Source organism: Protopterus annectens, chromosome 6.part0 (genome assembly GCF_019279795.1).
Source record: "Protopterus annectens isolate FY-2018-M chromosome 6.part0, PAN1.0, whole genome shotgun sequence".
Taxonomy (NCBI): Eukaryota; Metazoa; Chordata; order Ceratodontiformes; family Protopteridae; genus Protopterus; species Protopterus annectens.
The window spans coordinates 1,059,163,205-1,059,184,688 of NC_056737.1; the positions used below are offsets into that span (position 1 = coordinate 1,059,163,205).

At 44.7% G+C, this 21,484-nt stretch overlaps 1 protein-coding gene across 5 annotated transcripts in view; it reads left to right on the top strand.

Annotated features, from left to right (window-relative positions):
- PSEN1 (presenilin 1) overlaps positions 1-21,484 on the top strand; it is a 1,663,637-nt gene that overhangs the window by 75,527 nt on the left and 1,566,626 nt on the right. For 4 of the 5 annotated variants that reach the window (XM_044074674.1, XM_044074678.1, XM_044074677.1 and 1 more), the window contains one exon: positions 16,864-16,957. The gene's annotated coding sequence lies outside the window, so the exon portion shown is untranslated. Of the gene's footprint in view, positions 1-16,863; positions 16,958-18,305; positions 18,352-21,484 lie in introns of all 5 variants that reach the window. The other variant, XM_044074675.1, reaches the window with a different exon arrangement.

The window sequence follows — 21,484 nt, forward strand, 5'->3', positions numbered from 1 at the left end:
ATCCAGTTTCTCAGTTGCCACAGAGCACTGTCTGGTTAACTGACTTGCTCAGAGTTGCACAGGAGGCAAGTGGAGGCTGAGGGAATCATACTATCTATTTATAGGAAGCAGCCCAATAGCAGTTTATAATCTTAATCCTTTACACTGAGTGCCAGAATTTAAACAAGAATGTTCAACTTTTGCTAGCTTGGTAAAGAGAGTAACACAGATATGTTTGGAGACTGTTAGTAGTGTATTTTTTTTTTTCAAAACACTGCTCAGTAACAGTAATTGTAATATGTTTGAAGCTATAATAATATCTGATCTTGCTCAGGATATTATTTAGCAATAACCCATGACTGTGTGTGGGGTATCACAGGATTTACCCACAGTCGGTGCGGTTTGATCATGAAGGTGAATCCCGAGTGACCAAACATAGCTAACCATGGGTAAATTCTCTGACACCCACATACAGGATTGGTTTATTGTTGTTATACAGTAACAGTGTTTAAGAAAGATATCCCTTACCTTTCTGAATAATGCCATTGTGTAATGGCAGTTAAGTGTTGCTCTGCCTAAAATTTTAAATTTTATAATGGACAGGACCAAAATGTTTGGAAAATAACAGACAGCCTACTTAGACATAAGGATCTGAAGTAGTTACTTCATTTGTTCTGCAACCTGTGGGTCTCGGATCCGACCGGCAGCTTTCCAAGCTTCAAGATCCAAGCTCCTAGCTCCTCCCCTCTACCCCCAATCCCCTGTCACCACCACACTACCCCAGATTGTTTTTGCCGTGGCTTGAATGACGAGCATCTTGTGAAGAGCTCCTGGCTTAGACAGGGAAGTGAACAATTTTCTTAAAAATTTTTGTCAAAAAACTTTTAAAACTTAAAACGGAGAGTACTGTGAGTGTTTATCTGCCCTTTTTTGTTTTCGGGATTGCGTTTTCTTTTTCAAACCCTCCCCCTAGGTGTTTGGGCGTGTGAGTGTGTGTGTCAGCAAAATGGCCGAAGGCCATAAAGCTATTTTTTCAAAGTGCACTGGGTGTGGCCATAAGCTTTCCCCAGCTGATGGCCACACACAGTGCGTTGTATGCCTGGGGGTTGTGCATTTATCTTCAGACTGCCAGGTTTGCACAGCCTTCAACCCCCGGGCTGTGAGGGACAGAAGGAACAGGCTTATTCTGGCGGGATTACTTCCCCCGGAGGAGGCCTCTTCTTCCTCTCCCTCCAAGGTGCAGGCTACCCAGGTAACTTCTACACCCCTGATTCCCTCGACTCAGGCTGGGACTCAACCTCCCACTACTGCCTTGAGTACGAAGGGAGTTCAGTCTTCTCCTTCTAGGGAGCACAGGACCAAAGACAGGGAGAAGCACAGACACAAGAGGCGAGCCGAGCCTCATCCCTCGGCTCCGCCTTCAAAAACTATCAAATCACCTCCAAGGGTGTCCGGACCTTCTCCTTCTCTGCTCCGATCTCCTTCCTTCTCACCGGAGCCGGAGGAGGAGCTCCTATCACCCTCGAGGTCGTCGAGGCGGCCCTCCAGACCCGCCTCTACGACCTCCTCTAGATCTACTAGGTCTCTCTCCGACGCCGACATGGATAGGATGATGCGTCGGTTTTTGCAGACCCAAATGCAGATGGGGGTGCTTTTGCCTCCCCCTCCACAGGGGGGGAGTGCAGCTTCAATATTTGCCCCGATTTCTCCTTCTTCAACCCGGATTCGGGTTTTGGAGTCTTCGGATCCAGGCCCTTTCGGAGCCGGGGTTTTGTCGGCGCCGGTGGCCCAAGCCTTCTCGACGCCGACTATTCCCTCGAGTATCTCAGATCCGAGCTCTTGGGGCCGTGGGCTGGGCGTCGGATCCGTGGGAGCGGGTGCTTCTTCAGCACCGCCTATGTCGGAGAGCACCTCCCTTTCGGATCCGATGGCTTCGGCTCCGACCCCGATCCCTATCTCTGAGCCGAGGAGACTACTTTCGGGGCCAGAAGAGAGTAGTTCTTCCTCGGCGTTCAAGGTAGTGGAGAGGGTACTGTCGAGGTCTTCCAGGTCCCCGACTTGGGTTTTGGATCCCTCCACTCCCCCACTGCATACGGGCCTAACTTCCATCATCCTTCCATCGGGACAGCCTGCTCAGACCCTCCAGTTGGTTCCCTCAGAGGAACAAGAGGCTGTTGACGAGCCCTCTTCTGATAGTCCCACAGAGGAGGTGCCTCGTAAACGGACGTGTAAAAGGAGGCACATGGACTCCCCCGAGTCCGTCACCACAGATACAGACTTAGAGGAAAGTGAAGGTTCCCCAAGGTCACCCCCCGAAGATGTCTCCTTTGGAGACATCATGGAAATGTTGCGTATTGGGGGGGGGGTGGTCTGCCCAAAAACCTTCCTCGGATGAGTCCGTATTTCTGGAGGCGTTTGAAGCAGGCCCATCTACCTCCTAGGTGTCCCCACCGGCAGATCCCCTGGTAGATCTCCTGGCTACCAGGGCTTGGCAGGAACCCGACACCGTGGAGCCTATCCCACGTCGACCGGATAAAATCTTTAGCCCCCCTTCAGACAGGCAGGTTTGGGCCAAAGGGTCTCCAGTTGATGCCATGTTGGTGGCTGCTGCCACTAAAAGAGAACTGTCCCAGGAGAGCTCCACGGTACACCCGCCGGACAAGGAGTCCCGGGCGCTGAACCGTATAGGGAAGCGGACCTTTGCTTCAGCAGCCTTCTCCGTGAGGGCGCTGAATTATATGGCGCATATCATCAGGCTGCAACGGGATTTGATCAAGGAATACACTGCAGCCCCTCCTGAGTCCATGTCGGTTGAGGACAAAACCGTGTTTTCAACACGCATGGCCACTCTCAAGTCCATTTCAAATACGTCCATGCGGCTACTGTCTTTTGCTACGGAGGGAGCCACAAGGGCCAGCGGAGCAGGTGTTGTCTTGAGACGTCACGCCTGGCTCCGTCTTTGTAATTTCACAGAACCTTTCAAGGCGTCCTTCGCGAATGCACCCTTTGACGGTTCATCGCTTTTTGGCAAGACCGTATGCGATACACTAGTCCAAAGCGAGAAGGACGGGAAGATGCTGTCTGCCGTCAGAGTCCGCTTCTCGAGCCCCCAACGTTCCTTCTCAAGGAATCAGAGGGGGCAAAAGAAGCTGTGGTTCCGCAAGTCTCAGCAATCCTATCCAGCTTCAGACTCCGCGCCCTCCAGAGGCAGAGGAGGGCAGGGTGGACGCCGGCCCAGAGGCAGAGGGGGACCGCGTAACTTCGGGTCTAGGGAGCCTTTTTTTGAGAGACCCGCGCAACAGCCCTGAGGGCTTACCCGACTGTCCTGCTCTGGAGACAGTCGGGGGGCGTTTAACGAAGCACCTGTCAATGTGGGAGTCCATCACGAATGATCGATGGGTACTCTGAATTATATCCAGAGGCTACAAAATTCCCTTCCTATTTCATCCTCCCTCAGGTGGTCGCCTCCCCGATGTCCCACCCAATCAAAGAGAGGCGGCTACCATAGAGATTTCAAATTTGTTAGAAAAAAGAGCCATCCAGCAGGTCCCTCCAGACCAATCTGGATTGGGCTACTACTCAAGGTTCTTTTTAGTGCCAAAAAAGACAGGGGACCTCAGGCCCATTCTAGGCTTGTCCACCCTGAACATGTTTGTTCCCAAAGAAAAATTCCGGATGGTCACTCTACAATATCTTCTCCCCTTAATGCAGGAGAACGACTGGATGTGCTCTATAGACCTCAAGGATGCGTACTACCACATTCTAATGGACAGACGGTCCAGGAGGTTCCTCCGTTTCCGGCTAGGGGCCAGTCATTACCAGTTCAGGGTCCTTCCGTTCGGACTCACCTCAGCCCCCAGGGTGTTCACCAAAGTCATGGCAGTGGTTGCGGCCCACCTGAGGCTTCAGGGCATAAGGGTCTTTCCGTACCTAGACGACTGGCTCCTCACAGCAACCAACAGGCATCAACTTTGTATCGCGAGAGACTATGTGCTGTCTCTTGCCGACAGCTTGGGCATCTCAGTCAACATACCGAAGTCTTTTCTTCATCCTGTGCAAGCATTAGATTTCATAGGAGCCAGGCTAGATTCCCGATCTTCTCGGGCCTTCTTGACCTCGGACAGGCTGTCCAGCCTCTCACTCCAAGTTTTGGCTCTTCTTCGCACCAAGGCCCCACCGGCGGAGTTAGTCCTGAGGGCACTAGGCTCGATGGCAGCAGCTATCGGTCTCTGTCTCCATGCTCGCCTGAGGATGCGTATATTACATTGGACACTCCAAGTTCAATAGTCACTGTTACTCCACCCATTGAACACTCCTATTCCACTGAGCAGAGTTTGCACGGAATCCCTCCTGTGGTGGCTTCACTCCCCAGAACTCAGGCAAGGGAGACCCTTTGTGATCCCCCCCCTCCGATCACGTTAACCATGGATGCTTCTCGCCTAGGATGGGGGGGGGCATTGTTTGGGCAGAAACGTCCAAGATACGTGGACCTCGTTGGAGACCGCTTTGCACATAAATGTTCTGGAGATGAGGGTGGTGCTTCTAGTGTTGCAGGCTCTCCAAGACCTTCTACCTCTAGGAACGATTGCAATACAGACGGACAATATGTCAGTGGTCTGGTATATAAACAAACAAGGGGGAACCAGATCCTACCCTCTTTGTCGAGAAGCCATGAGAGTTTGGGAATGGGCGATATCCACCAACTGCTTTCTGATAGCAACGCACATTCCGGGACGATCCAACATTCTGGCGGACAAATTGAGTCGAGTAATTCTCAGTCCTTACGAGTTGTCTCTCAATCCGAAAATTGCGAAGGAAATTTTCCGCAAGTGGGGTTGGCCTCGCTGCGATCTCTTTGCTACTCCCCAAAACACAAAATGCAGCGAGTTCTTCGCAATTCTTCCCCCAGAAGGGGAGAGCCCCAGAGACGCTCTGATTCATGCTTGGCCTCCCGGTCTACTCTATGCTTACCCCCCGCTTCCGCTCATGGCGAAATTAATTCAGAAAGCCGCACGGTTGGGGAGAAAAATTATCCTCATAGCCCAATTCTGGCCTCGTCACATCTGGTTTCCATACCTGCGGTCTCACAGTCTCTCCCCCCCCTTTAATCCTGGATCCCATTCCAGATCTGATATCGCACCCAACGGGGTGCCCAACACCGAACCTGGTCAACCTCAAGCTCGCGGCTTGGTTGATCCAGTTCCACTAATGGCAAGGACTCCCGGTATCTCGTCACCAGTGAAAACTATTCTGGCAGCGGCTCATAAACCGTCCACCAGAAAAATCTATAATAGTAAGTGGAAACGATTTTCTATCTGGGCTAACAGCCAAGGTGTCAACCCTTTTACTGTTCCGATTCCTACAGTATTGGATTTTTTGTCCATGATTTTTGAACAAGGGGCCAGTGCATCAACGGTCAAAGTATAGTTGGCAACAATATCCCATTTTCATGTGGGAGACGGATTAGGATCTCTAGCATCTACAAAATTATGCAAGACATTCTTGCGTGGCGTTTTCCTTCTCAAGCCACCAGTGAAATCTGTGACTCCCCCTTGGGACTTAACTTTTGTTCTGCAAGCCTTAACGAAACCTCCGTTTGAACCTGCAGCTTCTGTACCCCTTAAATTTCTGTCCTGGAAAACAGCATTCTTGGTAGCCATAACTTCTGCTAAAAGGGTTTCAGAGCTCCAAGCTTTGTGCATGAAACCTCCCTGTCTTATTTTCCACAATGACAGAGTGTCTCTCAGGACTAACCCGTCTTTCTTACCAAAAGTGGCATCTGTGGCAAATATCAATCAGACTGTCAATCTGCCAGTGTTTTTCAAAAATTTTCAAAATAAGGGGGAATACATGTTGCATACACTAGACGTACATAGACAGTTAAGTTTTTACCTGCACAGGACCAAAGATGTTCGTAAGGCTGATCAACTCTCTGTGTCATTTGCTCCTTCATACATGGGAAAACCTATATCCAAAGTGACATTGGCTAATTGGATTTGTCAGTGTATTTCTCAGGCTTATAAGGCATCAGGCAAAACAACCCCATTCAAAATCCGTGCACATTCCACAAGGTCCATCGCAACTTTAGCAGCCTTCTGGTCCAGGATGCCGTTGGACGACATATGTTCAGCAGCCACTTGGTCTTCTGCCCATAAGTTTATTTCTCATTATAAGCTGGACATGATATCTAGAAGCAGGGTGTCCTTTGGCTCCGCGGTGCTTCGGAATATCCTCCCATAGACCACCCAGGTTTCTTTGTTTAGGTAGCTGGGGACTCTGTCCCACAGGTTGCAGAACAAATGAAGTAACTACTTCAGATTTAGAAGTTATGTACTCACCATAACATTCCATCTGAGTAGGTACTTCATTTGTCTGCAACCATCCCCCCCTGCCATCCCCCTAACTATCAGGTTTCTAGGATCTAAATGATTCTTGAGAATATCTGAACCTGTTTATTACAGGTTTTTCAGGTGATACAGCAAAACTGATCTGAGGTAGTGTGGTGGTGACGGGATTGTGGGTAGAGGGGAGGAGCTAGGAGCTCGGATCTTGAAGCTTGGAAAGCTGCCGGTCGGATCCGAGACCCACAGGTTGCAGACAAATGAAGTACCTACTCAGATGGAACGTTATGGTGAGTACATAACTTCTAATTAACAGCAGTCTGATTGTGTCACTATTAACTAAACATTTCAACTGTCTAGAGTTTTGTGGGAATTCATTTTTTTTCCATATTTTGCTCTGTCCCTCAAATGTGTGAAGAGGGTTTAACCTAGCATATCTCAACCGAAAGTCTGGCTGTTCAGTAGTTAATAAGCAGCAGGACCTGTTTCCGTTGGGGGTATACATGAATTGCAGTGGGCTCCCTGGGTGTCCAATCAGCCATCATGCTTTTTAATGCTGATCACATTGCAGTAGTATTACTTTCTTAGTGAAAAAGTATCTGGTATACTGTTTAGTTTAATTAAATTGCTTTACTGTACTGTGCTTCTTTGTAGCATTAATGTGTTATGTCTACTTTGGTTAACTGATACATGGCTGCTTAACACTGAGAACTGACTACATCGTACTGCCATCCTTGAATGACTGCCATAGAGTTTATATAAAATAGGTTGTGAAGGTCTTCTCTGTATACACTAAGTATGCTGTCTTTGAGGTACTACAAACACTGAATGAATGTTTCTTTCTTTTGAGGGAGTTAAACCTTAAGGGTAGTATATGTTAGGGATTGAGAGGGTAGAGTGAATTTCCCTTTCAGAAGAAGACTTGCATCTGAATCGTTTCTCCCTGAGCCTCCACTGAAAATTGGCTTTGTTCCAAGCCGGACTTTCCCAGGAAACAAATGTTAAATATACAAATAAGTAAATGCCTTGTAGAATATTACTTAATAAATATGTAGTGGATGGAGCACCCTTATGCTCAAATATCAGTTAAATGATATCCTGGTTCAAGGCGAGACCTGACCTTATTAACACTTGAGTGTTTAACAGTTGTTAAGCCCCATGTATGCTATTAACATTGCATCTGTTGCTATAACACTACTGAACCAAGGTGTTATTTAACTAATATTTGTGCATAAATAACTGCAGCAGAACATGAAGCATGTTAATTTCAAATCTGTTTCTGTCTGCCGTCTATATTAGACTTAAAACGTATTTGGGAACCAGACGTTTCCCTTACAGAAGGAATACTTAAAGACGTAAAGCAGATGTTCTTCTTGTTTCACTGTTGCAGTCCTCACATATGGGTTATCCGGCTCCCGGTAGCCCTCAGTCAGCCCGAATACCAGAGTCCTTGATATATGACGTCAGCTGCTGCCGGTTGTAAAACTGATGTCAGTACGTCAGGTATAAAGGGAGGCAGCTGACACCATTTCCTCAGTCTTTCTTGCCGCGGAGCCCAAAGCAGATGCAATTTGCACTAGTGCCGGTCGGCCGTTTACCTTCGTTTTGCTTTCCGACCGCCAAGTTGAAGACGCCTTCAGATAAGTATCCCATTGAGGATCCTGTTTTCTTGCTTTAACGAATGTTGGATAAAGTTAATAACTGTCTTGCCTGTAGAAAACAGATTCTGCACCGTGATTTCCATTCCTGTTGTATAACTTGTTTGGGCCTTGAGCACGACGTCCCTAACTGCGATCTCTTTGCTTCCTTTAAGTCATACCATGCGCCGTAGAGCTAAGATTTTGTATAAGCATTTCGGTGTCTGGCCTAAGTTCATCGGTATGGCGTCTTCTGGTCTCCTGACTTTGGATTTACCTAGGAAATGCAAAAACCAGGATCGCAACAGGCCTAGATTTAAATCTGCTGATGACCCACCGGTGAAATTGGTAGTCAGCACAGCAGTAGTCAGAGAGGCACTTTCGCAGCCCCTGCAGTCTGCAGATTTTCAGCCGCAAGCCCCTGCCGAGACCTTTGCAGAGTTCTCCATGCCACAGGTTGCTATTTCGTCTTCAGACCCTCTGCCTGTTGCCGGTTCAGATGGGTCTGGAGCCGCTTTGCAGGCACCGGCTTCTGACACCTCTTCTTTTCGACATGAGACCAGACCGACTACCGTAATTCAGACTTCTGCAGTTGCTAGGCCACCAGAGTCCCTCCGGATTGCTAGTAAACCTTCCAGCCTTAAACATACTCACAAGCAGGCATCGGCCTCCCTTCCTGTACCTCAATCCTAGTTGGTAAAGATGGCTGGTGATCTTCTTTCCCTGATTAGGGGCTCTCACCCCCCCCCCTTCAAAGAGGACTAGGGAATTATGTCTTGATGTTTTGTCTGTCTCAGATTCTGAGATTTCCAGTATGTCTGCTGGTGAAGAAGGAAATTCTCAACTTTTTTCTGACTTTGAGGATTCTGATGCTGAGGACTCTATCCTTTCTGCCTCCCCACCAGAAGATTTTTCCTTTGGGGATACATTGAATACTCTTGGGGAGCATTTTAAATGGGAATGTCAAGATTTTCCACAGTCTAAGAAAAGAATCAGGGAATTTTTGGATTTGCCACAGCACAAGTCTCTGGCTATACCTCCAGTTTTGCAAATTGTGGATGATGTTTTCATGGGAAATTCTTTAACTCTTAATTCTGTCCCTCCTGCCCCCAGAAAACCAGATAAGTATTACAGGGTTCCTGAATCTCATCAATTCCTTTTAAAAACCCTTCTGCTGATCCAGAAATTATTTCTCAAGGCCCCAAGGGTGTTAAGGCTACTATTGCTAAAAACCCTGTGCCTTCTGATAAGGAATCTAGGGCCTTGGACACATGGGGAAAAAAAGTGTATACCTCTGCAATTCTTGCCATTAGATCCGTGAATTGTCTTTTTCACATGCTTAAGTATCAGCAGCATACTCTGGAGGCTATTAAGGCTAAACTTGGAGATATTCCTTGCATGATGGAGAACAAAGATTTACAAGACTTACTGAATTCTGCCACTTTAGTTAATAAGCATTCACTTCATTGTGGTTTTGACACTTTGGAGGCTTCCTGCAGAGCAGCAGCCACTAGTTCTGTAATTAGAAGGCATGCTTGGCTCAGGGAGCAGCCTCCTTCTGAACCAGTTAAATCTAAATTGCTGGATGTTCCTTTGCACAAGGACAATCTTTTTGGTAATAAGGCTGAGGAGGTACTGAAGAAGTTGGAGGATAAGGCAAAATCTATGCAGGCTGTAAAAGATTTCCTTCAGGTTTGGCTTCCTCGGTTTAGTAGGCATTATCCTTCCAAGAATTGGTCTTTCCCTGATCCTGGCAAGCAGGGTCGATCTAGGCCTAGGGGTTTCAGATCTTCCAGAGGGCAGGCTTCTGCCCCTCAAAGGGCTAAACAGTGGCATTCTTCTTCTGCTAAATCAGGGAGTTCTAAGCCAGCTTCCTAAAGCAAACATTCACAATGACCTCTGCGGACCCTGGGTTTCCTTTGGGGGGAAGGTTAGCCTAATTTGCAGAGGTATGGTCTACCACCACAGATGACAAATGGGTTCTCAGTGTAGTACACCAAAGTTACAAGTTTTACTTTCACACCTTCCCTGTTTCACAAGTGTTCCCAGACATGCTCAGAACTCTCAGGGCAGAGGTAGAAACTCAAATTTCTTCTTTACTGACTATGGTGGCTATAGAGCCAGTTCCTGCAAATCAGGCAGGCCTAGGTTTTTATTCAAGGCTTTTTCTGGTACCCAAGAAAGGGGGCACCTGTTGCCCTATTCTGGAGCTGTCCATTCTAACCACTTTTCTCGTGATTCCTAAATTCAAGGTGCTCACCCTTCAATTACTACCAGTGCTGGGCAAGGATTTATGGCTGGTAACTTTGGATCTCAAGGAGGCTTATCTGCACATCCCAGTAAGGGAAAGTTGCAGGCAGGTCCTCTTTCGCTTCAGAGCGGGGAGCAACACTTTCAATTCTCTGCATTGCCCTTTGGCTTATCTACTGCTCCCAGAGTTTTTACAAAGTGCCTGGCTCCAGCCATTGCTTTTTGCAGGCAGAGAAACATTAAAATTTATCCTTACCTGAACAACTGTCTCATTCAAGCGAACTCCCCAGAACAATTAGAAAAGGATTTGGATTTCGTGAAGAACATTCTCACCTCTTTGGGTTACACTGTCAAAGAAAAGAAGTCAAAGTTGGTTCCTTCAAGGGAGATTGTTTTCCTGGGAGCGAGTCTAAATACAGCCACCCAGATTGTATTCCTCCCCCAACAGAAGCAAGAAGATCTTTCCGCTTACTTCATGAACTTGGCAAGCATGACCCAGCTCTCTGCAAGGCAATTCCTGCAAGCACTGGGGGTTCATGGCTTCATGTATTTTAATGATCCCATATGCAAAGCTGCATATGAGAAAACTTCAATGGTACCTCAAGAGTCTTTGGTGTCAACACACACAGGACTTAGACTTGATTCTTCCCCTGATTCCCTGTCTACAAATGGAGTTCCTCTGGTGGGCGACAGCCTGTTCTCAAAACAAGGGTCTGCCTTTCCGCCCACCGCCTGCCAGCCAGACTCTCACCACAGACACCACAGATGTTGCATGGGGGGCTTATCTGGAGGGCAGGGGCATACAGGGGACTTGGAGCACCCAGCAGATTCATCTGCACATAAACTTAAAAGAATTGATGGCAGTGCAGCAGGCCTTGCTGGCTTTCAAGGACCTACTCTACCCTGGGACTCTGCTGATCAGGACAGACAATACCACAGTCATGTGGTACATCAGCAAGCAAGGGGGGATTCACTCTTACCCCTTGTGCAGACAAAGCGTGAGACTATGGTCCATAGCAGCATCCATGGGCTTACATCTAATTAGCCCATTATCTTCCAGGGAGGCTAAACTCCTTGGCGGATCATTTGAGCAGACATGTTCTGGATCATCACAAGTGGCAACTGAACAGGGACATTTTCCATCGCATCACTCATCATTGGGGCACCCCACAAGTGGATCTTTTCTCCTCTCACACCAGTCATTTCCTTCCAACCTTTTGCACCAGGGAGTTTCACAACAAAGCTTGGAGGGTGGATGTGTTGTCCTTCCCATGGACACATCTCTCAGTTTATGCATCCCCTCCTCTGCCTCTTCTTCCCAGAGTGCTGCTAAAGATAAGGGACGAAAAACCAAAGGCTATTCTGATAGCTCCAGATTGGCCCAGGCAGCATTGGTATCCTCTCCTTCGCAGCCTTTCACAGGCTCAGCCTTGGCATCTTCCCCTGGTACCAGATTTGTTGGTTCAGGGAGGGGGAAAGTTCCTTCATCCTCATCTTCAAACTCTGCATTTAACTGCCTGGCTAATACTTTAAATCTTTCCCAACAGGTGGTTGAAGTTCTTCATGAGGCCAGGAGGCCTAGCACAAGAAAATCATATGCAGATAAATGGAAGAGATTTTGCTCTTGGATGTTAGCTAAAGGAGAAGACTCTTCTCATCCTTCCTTCTTTTTCACTCATTCTTGACTACCTAGCAGGATTGCTTAATGGTGGACTTTCCTTTTTTTCAATTAAAATTCACACTTCAGCAATTTCGGCTCTTTGTTTTTTTGAGCAACCCATTTTTTCTCACCCCTTGATTTAGCAGTTCCTGAGGGGAGCTAGTAATCTTAGACCTCCCAGAAGAGCTCCTACTTCTGCTTGGGATCTTAATTTTGTCCTGGAAAAACTTACTCTGCCTCCCTTTGAACCAGCTGCCTCTGCAGATTTGATGTTTCTATCCTGGAAGACTGTTTTCCTTTTAGCTATTACTTCAGCTAGAAGGGTATCTGAGCTGCAAGCCTTAATGGCAGAAGAACCTTTCATTATTTTTCCCTTAGATCGGATTTCTCTGAGATCCAATCCCTCCTTTATGCCTAAGGTAGTTTACAGTTTAACCCTTAACCAGTCTATTCACCTGCCTACATTTTTCAACAATCCCCAAAGTAAAGGGGAAAGGATTCTGCACTCTCTCGATGTGCATAGACAACTGAGATTTTACTTGGGACCAAATCCTTTCGAAAATCTGAACAGTTATTGGTTAGTTTTGCTCCTGGGGCTCAGGGTAAAGCTATTTCAAAACAAACCATCTCCAAATGGATTGCTCATTGTATTCATTTTTTGTTACCTGCAGCATGGGAAGGTTCCCCCCTCAGGGTATTAGGACCCATTCTACTAGAGGAGCCTCTACCTCTGCAGCCTTTCTGAGAGGTGTGCCTACTAAGGACATTCTAGAAGCAGCTACTTGGTCTTCTGTCCATACTTTCACAAAGCATTACAATCTGCCTTTGTTTTCTAAATTCAGGGCTGGTTTTGCCTGTGCAGTTTTGCAGGGCCTCCTTGCCAACCTTTAATCTGTGATCCTTCCTCCCCCCTTTGTCTTCTTACTGGGCTTTCAGAATTGACCCATATGTGAGGACTGCAACAGTGAAACACGAAGAACATATTACAGTTGTGTACACTTACCATAAATGTAGATGTTCAGGTGTATTCACTGTTGGAGTTCTGGATGGTCTTCATGTTTCACTGTTGCAGTCATTACATTTGGGTTATCTGCCTGCAGGTAGCCCTCAGCCGGACTGAATATCAAAGTCTTGGATTCCTGCATCGGATACTGTCTCTTCTTCCATGACTTCAGGTCGTCAGGGGTATAAAACATGCAGCCGACGCCATTATATCAGTCTTTGTTGCTGTGCAGTGCCCGAAGCAGAAGCAGTTCGCAAGTGCTGGTCGGCCATTTCGTTTTCGAGTTTCAGAACCGAAGTCTTCAAAAAAGCTAAGTACCCCCTTGGGGATCCTTTTTCTTGCTCTTAACCGATGTCAGTAAAAGTTAACAATTGTATTACCTGTGGAAAGCAAATACCTGATAAAAGATTTTCATTCGTACTGCATTCCTTGCTTAGGCCCAGACCACGACGTCCCTCGCTGTCGGTTTTGTGCCTTATTCAACCCTCGGACTATTCATCTTCTGTTCCTTTTTGCAGGAAATTATTTTGGCACTCTGTTTACCTATCCAGAAATGGCTTTGGTAAGCCATCCGGCTACCAACATTCTGAAAAAACGTAAAGATAAAGACAGAGACAGACCGCATAGGTTCTAAGCTCCCGACGACGCTTCCGTTAAGCTAGTCGCCAGTTCGCCAGTACTCAGTGAGGCACTTTCGCAGCCCCTGATACCCGCTACTTCAGATTTGCAGGCCTCTACTGAGACCCATTCAGAGTCCGTTATGCCGCAAGATGCTTCTTCGACTATGGAACCTGCGGATGGCTCTACCTTGGATGGGTCTGGAGCCGCTGTGCAGGAACCGGCTTCTGAGGGTATATTCAGGCCTACGGATTTGCATTTCAAACCGACGCCATCTTCTTCTTCAAGGCCTAAAACTCAACCCACACCTAGAAAACCGACGTCCAAACTGCATGGTCAGGCCCATATGCCTAAAAGCAAATTATAAGAATGGCTGAAGACCTTATTACTTTAATTAGGGGAAGCCAGCCTTCTCCCTCTAAGAGACCTAGAACTTATTTTCCTTCTGATAAGGATTCTGAAATTTCTGTTTCTTCTGATTACCAGGATTTGCCCTCATCTACCTATGAGGATTCTGATGCAGAGGATTCCATTCCCTCTGCTTCTCCTCCAGAAGATTTTTCTTTTAATGAAACCTTGCACACACTTAGGGAGCATTTCCGCTGGGAAAGCCAGGATTACTATGACTCCAAAAAGAGGCTTAGGGAATTCTTACTCCTCCCTCAACACAGGCCTTTAGCTATCCCTCCGGTCCTGGACATTGTATATGATGCCTTCTTGGAATCTAGCCTGGCCCCAGACACTTTACCTCCAGCTCCCAGGAAGCCTGACAGGTATTAGAGTACCTGACTGTCACAAGTTCGTCTTCAAGAATCCTACTGCGAATCCAGAGACCATTTCCCAAGGACCTAAAACCATTGTCTACTACTTCCAAAAACCCTACCCCCTCTGAGATTCCAGGGCCTTGGACAGATGGGGTAAGAAGGTATACACTTCTGCTACTTTGGCCATTAGGGCCTTAAACTGCCAGTTTCATATGTTAAAGTATCAGCAGCATATTATGAGACTACTTAAAAAGAAAATGATTTTGATTCCTGACTGTGCTGAAAATAAAGAATTACAGGATTTAATGCATTCTGCTGAACAAGTTAGTAAACATACTTTGTAATGTGGTTTTGACTCTTTAGAAGCTTCTTGCAGGGCTGCTGTCACTGGGTCTGTGCTTAGAAGGCATGCTTGGCTTAAGGAGCAGAATTTGCCAGATTATGTTTAAGCTAAATTACTGGATGCTCCCTTAAACCAAGACCGCCTTTTTGGCAACTCTTCCCCCTTTTGAGCCAGCTGCAAGTGCAGAGTTGAAATTCCTTTCTTGGAAAACAGCCTTCCTTCTAGCCGTCACTTCAGCAAGAAGAGTGTCTGAATTACAGGCCCTCATGACAGTGGAGCCCTTCATTATCTTCCATGCAGACAGGGTTTCCCTCAGGACCAATCCTTCCTTTATGCCCAAGGTGGTGTCTAGCCTGACCCTTAATCAGTCCATTCATTTGCCTACTTCTTTCCCAAATCCACAAAAGAAAGGAGAACGAATACTGCACTCTTTGGACGTGCACAGGCAACTTGGAATTTATTTGGACAGGGCTAAGCCTCTCAGAAAATCTGAACAACTGCTAGTTGACTTTGCTGCAGGGGCAGAGGGGAAGGCCATTTCAAAGCAAACCATTTCTAAGTGGATAGCCCATTGCATCCATTTCTGCTATAAGCACCATGGAAAACCTACCCCACAGGGGATAAGATCACACTCCACCAGGGCTGCATCTACCTCTACAGCCTTTCTCAGCGGTGTCCCTACCAGGGACGTCCTAGAAGCTGCTACCTGGAGCTCTGTACATACCTTCACCAAGCACTACCACATGCCTATTTTTTCTAAATCCAGAGCTGGTTTTGCCACTGCAGTTTTGCAGGGCTTAGTAGCTGGTCCTAATGCTCTCTAACTTCCTCCTCCCTTCCTCAGCTTTGAGAATCAACCCAAATGTAATGACTGCAACAGTAAAACACAAAGAACATAGTACAGTTGTGTACACTTACCATAAATGTAGATGTTCGAGTGTATTCACTGTTGCAGTCCTGGTTACCCTCCCTCCAGCCCCCTGACTTCTCTTGGCTATACTTTCTTCTTTTTTAGTGTATTTCAGCTTTCTGATGTATTTGCTTTTTGTTAGCGGTGTAACCTGTCATATAATTGCTTTCCATTATGGGGGCACCTGACATCTGGGGCAAGAAAAACTGATGTAATGGCGTCGGCTGCATGTTTTATACCCTTGACGACCTGACGTCATGGAAGAAGCACCATCCAACGCAGGAATCCAAGACTTTGATATTTAGGCTGGCTGAGGGCTACCTGCAGGCAGATAACTCAGATGTAATGACTGCAACAGTGAATGCACTCGAACATCTACATTTATGATAAGTGTACACAACTGTAGTTTTCCCACCCTCCATTTCCCCCTTTGTAGATTTTTATTTTTTGTATGATATGTGTCCAGGGTGCTACCATTCCTGGGTTAGCCTTCTTTTGGGGGCTTCTGACCGTTAAGGCAAGAAAAACTGAGGAAATGGCGTCGGCTGCCTCCCTTTATACCTGATGTACTGACATCAGTTTTACAACCGGCGGCAGCTAACGTCATATACCAAGGACTCTGGTATTCGGGCCGACTGAGGTCTTCTGGGAGCCGGATAACCCATATGTGAGGACTGCAACAGTGAATACACTCTAACATCTACATTTATGGTAAGTGTACACAACTATACTTTCCCCAACTACATTACTGACATTTAAAGCCAGCACAACACTTTTTTTTTTAATGTTTCTGTAGCTGTTAGTATATGGAACTGACAGATCTCCGTGCATAACAAGGAATTATGATCAGATCTCCGACTATCACTTAAAATGAAGTGTTCTCGACATGGATGCAAGGATTCAAGCTCTTGAGGTGAATTTCTTGGTATCCATGACTCGGATACATAATATAGAGGATTATGATTGAATCATTTGGAAAAGACTCTGCTTACTAAATGGTTTACCCAAGTGTTTGACATCTTAAGGGTGTATTTTGTGTTTAGATCCACAAGTTTTAGGAGAAGGTGGTTGGAGTCAAACTTTGAAAGTAAGTTTAGCATTTCTGCTCCATTTTCTTTAAGTATTCTGCCACCACAGTAACAACATCATGTAAATTTGTTTTATTTATTCTGTTAGAAGAAGAGGTCTGGTTTATTTCTTAGTGTTGATTTGGTGAATGGTGGTATGGAATGTACATTCCCTTATGTTTTGGCTAAATAGTTTACTCTGTACCTGGGTGAGGCATTGATCTTTTTACCTGCTTCCAATTGTATTGTAATTGCAATGAATTTATTTCCTTTTGTTTTTATTCACTTTAGGTAACTGGTATAAGCCAGCTGAGCCTAACGAAAGGCCCCCTTTCAGTAGCGGCCTGGAGAGAAGAGTTCCAGTTAAAGAGTCAAAGTACAGATTGTAAGTAAACATGTAGTCTACATGAGTTGTACATAAAATATTATGTATATTTTTATAGTAACTTTTACAAATGAATTTTAAAAGCTGATATGTTCAGTAAAGTCCACTGTTTACGAAAGTGCTTTTTAGTTGGTATGCTTAAGTAGACATACTTTTTGTACATTATTTAATTATGCAATAGTTGGAAAAGTGTATTGCAAGGAAGCAGAGAAGTGATCAAAAGTGAGGTGTTGGGCTAGAAAACAAAAATTACATGTCAGATTTGATCAGTGTATGCAAGCAAAAATTAAAAAGTCATAGAATAAAACATATAGGTAAATACATCTGTATGAGAGAGGAGACTACAAATTTGACAATCCTGAAAGAATCCTCTTGTAACTTGTTTGATATAGATTGTGTGTTGCTTCAGTTTTTGTGAAAAGACGCAAGTGTTAGCCTCAGTTGTATTGCCTGTTAGCTGAGTGTTCCATAGTTTAGTTTATAGATGGTCATCTGAGTGAATGATTTGGCTTCGGCCAATAGATGTTTTTGTTGTGGTCTTTATTAAGTTCTACTAGCCCTTGTAAAACAGGGCATTTGTGAGGCCTGTGATGTATATTATGAACAAGTTTGAGGTAGGTGAGTGGAGTGTTGCCCCCCCAGTTGTATCGTTCTCTGTGGTGATGGCAGGGAGGAAGGGCTTTCCTTTAGTGCATATAGGTACATAGGTAGGTACTAGGCTATTAGCCCAAGGGCCTAAGTAAGCCTAGCCAATAAGGTTCCCTGGCTTACGCCACCCAAGAAAGATTTTCCTGTGCCCCTGTTGAGCAGAGCCACAAAAGTGATCCCCGGGGTGTATTTCCTATTTCCCATTCACTCATCAAGATTTTTCTTGAAGAGTGCTAATGCGGAACTTTGCTTGACATAGATGGGTAACTTGTTCCAGAGTATGGGAAGTCTCTGGGACAGGACTGTATCCCTCCAGCATGTCCTGTTTATTGTGGTGGCAAGGTTTAGGTTCCTAGAGCGTGTAGCTCGGAGGGGTTGGGAGTTCTCTAGGAGTAGCATGTCCAACAGCTCTGGGTTTGACATACCTTTATGTGTTAGGCAGAGATCACCTTGGAGTAGGCGATATGCTACAGAGTAAAGCTGGAGTTGAGGTTTCCTTTTAGTATTTCTATCATAAGATTGCATGAGTTGCATTCTCTTAGGTACTTTATAATTTCATTATTAACTAGTAGTTAATTTGATGATTAAAGGCTCCCTTAACTGAATTGTTTCTAATGCTTTAAATGTTTTCCACAAACTGAAAAAAGCACTGCTGTTCATTTCCAATACACTGTGACGGTTCTAGCCTTTTGCTTTTTAGGTCAGCAAAATTTTGGCAGTGCTTAAAGACAAATTCGATTACATGTGTAAGTTTATCCTTACATTAACGATATCTGCATTTTTGTTACTTTGCTTTCTGAAAGATGGCTCCAGTGTAAACATGTGAACAGATTGCCCTTTGGTTGTTAGAAACCTTTTTTCAACATACATTTATTTTTAGCAGTGCATTTTTATTTCTGAATTTAGCTTACTAGTGCATTGGTTCTTTATATATTGTACACAGTGTGAATAAAAAGTCAGCATTTCTAATTACTAGCACTGCATGGACACATTATATCTATACATGCCACTTTTATGCTAAATTTCATGTATTTCAATACAGTATGTTCTACAAGAAAATGATTTTGTATTGTAACATCTAATGTTTTTCTGTGTTTATTTTGATTGGTAATTTACTCACTTTGACTGTGTCTGAAAATCGTCAGTGTTGATCAGTGCAGTATCCAGGAAACAAAGATAGGTAAAGAAATAAATATGCATGAAATGTGGGTTTAGTTCACTGATGCAGGCAGAAGTTATGCTTACATGGCTGACAGACAGCTGCTGTCTTTCACCCTTACAGCAACTGAATTATTTAAAAAGTGTAATACAGAGTAGTCACTATCTTTTCTTTATTGTTTTGTAGTTTATTACTTTGATCACATATTTTAAACTGTTGTCATTGTACTGTCCTGCTAGTTCGTATTGGAGAAAAAGAAGTTATGTACCTACCATAATGTTCCATGTTAGTTGTCTTCATCTCTCCTTCCTTCTTGCTGTTTGGGTTCAGAGCCAATCCTCGGCTCTGACTCGGCCATCTTCTATAGCTCGAGAGTTGTTTACTGGCTCGAGGCTGCCCCTTATCCCAGCATGCCCAGCGTCAGCTACCCAGATCTCGTTTGTGGTAGCGCACACTAGACATAAGTAGAGTAACCAGTTCCTAAAAACTGGTTATTCAATACACCTAAACAAGTAGAGTTATAAATTACCTGGCATGTGAAGTAATAAAAGATGCTCAGCCAGTGAAAACAAAAGGGAACTCCTCACAATCCTCTAGGAAGGGGGAAGGTGGGAGGGATGCAAGAAGGAAGGCGAGATGAAGACAACTAACATGGAACGTTATGGTAGGTACATAACTTTATGTTAAGTTGTCCATCTCGCCTTCATTCTTGCTGTTTGGGACAGCGTCCCTAGCACCTAAAATCCCAGGTGGCTCATTGGAACAAACTCTTCAGAACAGTAGAACCAAAGGAAGCTCTGCTCCGGGAGACCCGTATCTACCTTGTGATGAGAGAGAAAAGTGTGGGGGTTTGCCCAAGTGGCAGCTGCACAGATTGAGTCTATGGGCAACCTAGACTGAAAAGCTACAGAGGTGGCTAGTGCTCTAGTGGAATGACCTTTTGGTTTAGCGGAAGCTCTTTATTTCGTAACTGATAAATAAAGGCAATAGTATCAGATAACCATCTGGATAAGGTCACTTTAGAAACTGGAAGGCCTTGTTTGTTGAAAGCATAAGAAAGAAATAACTGGTCTGACTTTCTTAGTTCTATGGAGGTAAAAACGCAATTGTCTGTGTACATCCAATTGGTGGAGCTTGTATTCTGCCTTGTTGCTGTGATTAGGAAAGAAAACTGGGAGATCTATGGATTGATTTAAATTGTTCTCTGAGCAGACTTTAGGAATAAAGGATGGATTGGTCCTCAGAGAAACTCTGTCCTTGTGAAACACCAGGTAAGGAGGACGAACACATAGTGATTGAAGTTCTGGGACACGTCTAGCTGAAGTGATAGCAACCAGAAAAAGTGTCTTCCAAGAAAGAAACTTTAAAGAGCATGATGCTGCCGGTTCAAAGGAAGGCAAAATTAAGGAGGCTAACACTAAATTGAGATCCCAAGGAGGGGGAGGATCTCTAACTGGTGGTCTAAGAAGAGATGTTCCTTTCATAAAAGCCTTGCAGAGCTTATGAGACATTATGCTAGAATTAAACATACCGATATGAAAATTTGAAATGGCAGCTAGTTGTACTCTAATGGTAACGGAAGCCGCACCAGACTGAAAAAGCTGTGCTAGAAATTCAAGAATTTCATGGACTGGGGCTGAGAAAGGATCCAAATTTCTAGATTCTGCCCAGTAAGAAAACCGTTTCCATTTACTAGCATACGTTTTCCTCTTAGTAGACTTATGTGAGGAAACAGTAATATCACGGACTTCTTGGGCGATGTTGGAAAGCCTGGCTAAGGTTGGAAGTGGAGTAACCAAGCTGTGAGCTGGAGAGTTTGAAGGGATTGGGGCAACCTGCCTGATTGGTGAATCAGAAGATCTGGAACTGGTTCCAGAATCCACGGTTGATCCAGAAGGTGGAGGTGTAGGAACGGGAACCATATTTGTCGAGGCCAATATGGGGCAATGAGGATCATTTTGCAACCCAACGATTTTGCTTTCTGTACGAGTCTTGGAATTAGGGGAAAACGGGGAAAAGCGTAAAGGAGTCCCTGAGGCCAATCGTGGACTAGAGCATCTCTGGGTATATGACCTGGAAGAGGAAGTAGGGAGAAATAGCTGCTGCATTTGTTGTTGAGAGAAGTGGCAAATAGGTCGCAGCAAGGCTGTCCCCATTTGCGGAAGATAAGATCCGCAACTTAATTACAAAAATAAAGAAATGACACAGAAACTGCTGAGCAGAGATGGATTATTAGATTGAATGCAGATAAGCCTCCAGGGTTGAATCAAATGGTGTCACTTAAACCTTTTTTAAAAACTTGACCTTTGAAACATTGATTTTCTTGACTTTTTAGATTTTTAATATGTTACAATACATTTTCTATATATTTTTTACATTGTATTTTAGATTGTCTGATTATTTACTTCTCTCTCTCTCTCTCTATATATATATATATATATATATATATATATATATATATATATATATATATATATATTAGCATTTTATATTTCATATTTTAATTTTTAATGTATCTATATAAGATGGATGTACTAGAATTATATATATGTATATGTGTATTTATATATTTATATATATATATATATGTGTGTGTGTGTATATATATAGATTTATAGTGTTGTAGCTAGGATTATCAGGTTTTCATTATATATAGTTATACACCATACAAGGTTATATACATTTCTTATTTATTTTAGCTATAATTCCTTTAGTGTATG